A 6000-nucleotide genomic window follows, 5' to 3' on the forward strand; every position below is an offset into this window, starting at 1 on the left:
CGACTTGCTAAACATTTACCAGAACACTGTTCCACACCAGGTACTTCAGCCTTAATTTCTGCCACAGAAAATTCGGAAGATGCCAACGACTCACAAGAACCCAAATAAGAGATACCCCCAACAGAAAAGTGACCACAGCAGTTCAGACCTTCCCACGAATCTCTCTTTAACCTCACAAGGACCCTCTAAGTCCTTCGATGAATGAAGCGAAACAGGCTTTTAAGAACTGCTAAGTGACAACAGTCCACGCCATTTTTTCGTTGTTGTTGGGTCGTTTCAGTCATGTCCAACCCTTCATGGCCCCATCTGGGGTTTTCTTGGCAAAGATAATGGAGTGGTTTGCTATTTCCTTCTCCAGCCCATTTCACAGATGAGGAAACTGAGGCAAACCGATTTAAGCGACTTGTCCAGGGTTGCACAATTAGCAAGTGTCTGAGGCTGGATTTGAACTCGGGCCTTCCTGACTCCAGGCCTGGCACTCTATCCACCAAGCCACCTAGCTGCCATAATCTACATGATTAGACCTACACTATCTGAATAACTCACTGGCATAGGAGAGGGAGCAACATTCAGGTCTTTCTCCCTTCACTACCTGTCCTCCCCCCGTCACACACATACACACACACATACACACCCTCCATGAGATGGCTTTTGTCCTGGACCTGCACAGGTCATGAGAATGATCCTCTTCTTTCTCGAATCCACCCTCCATTCAGCCATCGTAGTGAATGTCCTAAATCAGACTGTGTCACCACCCCTGCTCAGTAAACTCCAGTGGCTCCCTATCACCTCCAGGATCAAATATAAAGTCCTCTATTTGGTGTTCAAAGGCATTCATACAAGCCCCCTCCTGCCTTTCCAGTCGTCTTATATCTTACCCCTAGCCATGTACAACGCCGGCCTCTTTGCTGTTCCACAAACAAGACACTCCATCTCTTAGATCTAGCTGACCCTCAGGCCTGGAAATCTCTTCTCCTCATCTCTGTCAGCTAACTTCTTTGGCTTCCTTTAAGTCCCTAATAAAATCCCATTTGCTATAGGAAGCCTTTCCCAATTCTAGTACCTTTTCTCTCTTAATTATTTCCTAGTCATCCTTGTGTGAATGTGTGTATGTGTATGCAGGATACATATCTATCGACATATAACACATATAATACACATATATGTACATATGTTTGAACATGTTTGTTTGTTAGTTGGCTCCCTAAATGGTTTGTAAGTTCCTTGAGGACAACGACTGTCTTTTGCTTCTTGTATAGTCTCAGTGCTTGGCACAACGCCTGGCACATAGTAGATGCTTAATCGATACTTGTTGACTGACTGGAAGGCTGGATGTTCTTAAGGAACTAAGTGGGCCATCTTATTCTTTCCCTAGAAGGTCTGATGCTCAAAATTAAGAACTCTCTAACCTGTGGTTAGAAAGGCAACCCCCCCCCCATCTCTCACCCTCCTGAGACAGGAGCTGCCCAGAAATCTCCTTTCTCCTACTAGAGCCACCTTGTTCCCAGGATCATGCTGCCTGAGAGCAGGAGTGTACACATGTACATACACAGGAGGTTAGAATTCATTAGCATCGTTCATCGACATCCCTCTGGGGCCATATGCACAAGCATCTGCTTCTATCACAGGCTTCTGCTGGAACTCTATCAGTGCTATCTCTTGGGCTGGGAAAGTCAACTCTTGTCAACTCTGTCTTCAGAAAGGTTCACCCAAGCACATGTAATTCCCATGTTCATGTGGTACATGGTAAAGTAGAAAGAGTTCTAGGTTTGGAGTCAGAGAACCCCTGGTTTCAAACCCCAACTGTGCCATTTACAGGTTTGTTTTTCTTTTTCTCCACATCTCTACCATTTAGCATAGTACCTGACATAGAGTTGTCATGCAATACAGACGTGTCAAACATTCGGCTGCAATGCTCCTGAGTGCAGCCAAAACCAGATTAAAATATAATTGGGAAATATTTAACAAAATAAACAAAAATTAAATTGGTTAAGTCAGAATGCAGTTCTCAGGGATCCTTATGAAGTAGCCCCCTTTTCTATTTGAGTTTGATACCACTAGTGTAATAAATACTTGTTGATTAATTATTATCTGTATGACGCTGGTCAAGTCACTTTGGCCTGGGCCTCAGTTTCCTCACCTGTAAAATTAGAGAGTTATACTAAATGACTTTAGTGGTGCCTTTCAACTCTAAATCTATGGTCCTATGGGTTTGGGCTGGATGAGCTCTAACTTCCCTCCTAGCTCTCTGTCTATGATTCCAAAATCCTCTGACTCAAACTCCCTGAAACCAGCTCTTATAATCTCACTTATCTTGAGTTTCAATTCTCTGTGTATCATTTTTATTCCATACTTCCTAGTCTGAGTATCATTCTGGTTAATAAGCAGTCTAAGAGTGGTTTGTCAGTAATTGAGTCTCCTGCCCAGTTTCAATGCCAATGATGTCTTAAGCAAGAAAGCCAGTATTTGTTGGGGATGGCCTGGAAACCAAAACCTTCAAGACTTGTGGCTAGACACAAGGACTGCATAAGGAGGCACAAACTGATTCAGAGAGCCATGAAGAGGAAGCATGATGACACCTACTCACCCTTCTTACTCACCGCAATGAGCTCACTGAAGAGGAAGAGAGGCTTCAACTCTGTTTTTCCAACCCTGACCTTTCTCTTGTCCCCTTTTCAAGGTTATTAAGATAATTGATATAATCACTAAGACTGTGTCGTTGGATTTGAGTAAGTTATGTGTTTTTCCTTCTTATTATTTTAAGACAGATCTTTAATAACTAAACAAAATTTAAACTCCTTTCCTGTACTCTGAGACCAAGTTATCATAAAGAGAAGGAAAAGGAATCATATGGGAAGTCTGCAAAGACATCCCTAAACCCAAGAGTTCTGGCAGAACTCTGATAACCCTGGAGCCCAAGGTGAATCCCTGTACCCAAGAATTATCCCCAGAACTTCATGCATGGCACCAGATCCACGCTGAGAAGAGACAGAGCAACAGCCGACCCTTTGACCCTTTCTCCGCTTCCTCAGGAGGTATTCCCCACGGACTTCTAGAGGGGGTTGCTTTTATTTCGTGTATCAGAATGGGAGGGAAAGGGAGAAGAATAAGATGAGAATGATTCTGTTGGCCATTCATCCAAGTCGTGACATACCACTACCTGACTACAATCACTGAGAAGCAACGTGGCCTCGTTAGTAGAGTGCTGGACTTGGTATCAGAAGGTCCTAGAATGGTAATACCATCATTGTATTTGCATGGCACTTACTATGTGCCAGGCTCTATGCTAAGCACTTTACAAATGTTTCCTTTTGACCTTCACAGCAATTTTGTGAGATAGATGCTATCATTTTATAGTTAAGGAAACTGAGGTAAAGTGACTTACCCATGGTCACATAGCTAGTGTATAAGGCCTGATTTGAACTGAGATCTGCCTGACTCCAGACCCATTGAGGCTATCCGCTGTACCACCTAGCTACCTACCCCCTTATTGTGTGACCACAGGTAATTTAACCCTTCTGAATCTTTTTTTAGAGAGGAGAAGGCAGGGCAATTGGGGTTAAGTGACTTGCCCAAGGTCACGCAGCTAGTAAATGTGTCAAGTGTCTGAGGCCAGATTTGAACTCACGTCCTCCTGACTCCAGGGCCGGTGCTCTATACACTGTGCCACCTAGCTGCCCCAACCCTTCTGAATCTTAGTTTTCTCATCCATGATTGGGGACAACGATCCTTGTACCAGCAGTAGTTACCTCACAGAGTTGCTGAAAGGCTTGAACGAAATAATGTGCATAAAATACTTCACAAACTTAAAATTGGTATGCGTATCAGTAATTCTTGTCATTAGTTCACAACCATCTAGGATTTTTTGCCTTCCTTTCATTATAGCATGGCCTAGTGGGAAGAACACTCTATTGGGCCTTGAAAGACCTAGGTTACAATTCCCAGTCTCAAACTAACAAGTTGTTGTAATTATCTAGAAAAGGAAAGATGACACCCTCCATAAGGGATGCAGCTCTATGGGCCGGCAGAAGGGAACAGATGTGAGAGAAGCAGGAGCTGACCATGACCCCGTGGTTTGGAAACTGGAGAGCTGGAAGAATAATGGTGCCTTCAAGAGATACACCCCAAGTATGTTTTCTTGCTGACTGGCATATGAAACACAAGGATCATTCGCTCAAAGCTTTGCGCTTTGGAGAACGCACTAAATATTTTTTAAATGAAGCCCAAAAGAGTTCTAAAGGCTGACAGAGAAATCATCCAACACCTGTCGCATTATCTGAGGATTTCATAGTTTGAACAAGCTGTCCCCTCAAAGCCATTCCATCTGTAGTGTTCTATGGTAATGATGCCATGCATGGAGAGCATCCCTGCCCTCTTAATAATAACTATTATGGTAATGGCCTTGGGGTACAGGAATTGAGTTTAAATTGGTTTAGTCATTAAAGATTTGCTTTAAAATAATAAGGAAAAAACACAACTTCCTCAAATCCAAAGAGACCAGTCTTACTGATTAAAATGCGTATAGTTTCAATAACCTTGGAAAGGGAACAAGAGAAAGGTCAGGGTTGGAAAAGCAGGCAGAGGAAGATCCGTTAACCCAGCTACTCTGGTTGAATTTGCCCACATATTGATAATTCTTCTTTCAACCCAGACCAAAGCCGTTAACTGTCACCCTCACATACCCAAAATATTTAAATGTTGAATTTTGCTTATAATTATATGGTGCTTTATAGTTACAAAATGTTTTCATATGCCCTCTCTTATTTGAGTCTGTGGGGTAGATGGTGCGATTATCATTATATCCGTTAAGCAAATGAAGAAACTGAAGCCCAGACATATAAAATGAATTATCCACACTTGGTGAGTGACAGAGCTAGCACACAAACTTAGATCCTTATTCCCCTAGTCCAGTGGTCTCTCCAAAATGCCACACTGCTTTTTTTTTTAATTTTCAGTTCCAAATGCTCTCCTTCCCTCCTCCCCCTCCCCCATCCTTTGGCTCTACTGTTTCTTAATAGTTCATATAACTTCAACTTGGCTTAAGAAGAAAGTTTAGCTAGCTCACTCCCCACCTCCAGCTTTTTTTTATTTCTATATAAACAGAGACTTTGTAGGGTATCTCTTGGAACTGTTTCCCATTTTTCACTGTAAAAGGAGCAGAAAATAGTGGGGTGGGGAAGGGTGGGAAAGAAAGCTCCAAGGAAAAGCAGTTTCCTGATTTTAATTTGTAAACTAAAAAAATGTTCCCTAGAGTCAAGTGCATTAATTTCCTGCTTAAATAGTTTGCTTTTGGACAGACAGGAAACCCTCTAGATAGATTCTCTCCTAGAGGGAAACAGAGAAAACTTCACATCTTTCAGAGATGCTCCACATTGACATGTTTGGTTTTGCCAATTATATTTAATTAGGAGAGATGGCACAACACAGTCAACAGAGGGCTGTCCTTGGATTCAGGAAGATGTGTGTTCACGTCCTGCCTCTGACACAGACTAGCTATATAATTAACCCCAACGCCCCCACCAGCTGTCTAAGCCTACGGGTTACGTAAGAGTTGCTGATCTGTACTGACGGAAAACGTTTCCACACTGGGAGTCAGCAACACTGATGCAGTTCCAGGTCTGGACCCAATATGCCGTAACACCAATGTATAAAATGTCTATATGTGCAACGAGCGATACGAGACAAGGGGCAACAGCAGGATCAGGGAACATAATGACCCAACTTTTCTCCTCCTCTCCCTTCTCCTTAATGTCAAGATTGAGCCTGGTGTCATTGGTATAAAGGGAAGGACCGTGCTACAGCAACATCATTGCTTCATTAAAAATTCTGTTCCCTTCCATTTTCTCTTTGTAGAAGGAGCTTTATTAATGTCTTTGTTTTTCACATGATAATCATTTCTAGATATACTATCATTCAACACACACACACACACACACTTCCCCTAGGAACTGGGCTCTGTTCTATTTGGTTTCGAGTAGAATATCTTCTTTCCCAGCCTCC

The sequence above is a fragment of the Trichosurus vulpecula genome, chromosome 2 (assembly GCF_011100635.1).
Source record: "Trichosurus vulpecula isolate mTriVul1 chromosome 2, mTriVul1.pri, whole genome shotgun sequence".
Lineage (NCBI taxonomy): Eukaryota > Metazoa > Chordata > Mammalia > Diprotodontia > Phalangeridae > Trichosurus > Trichosurus vulpecula.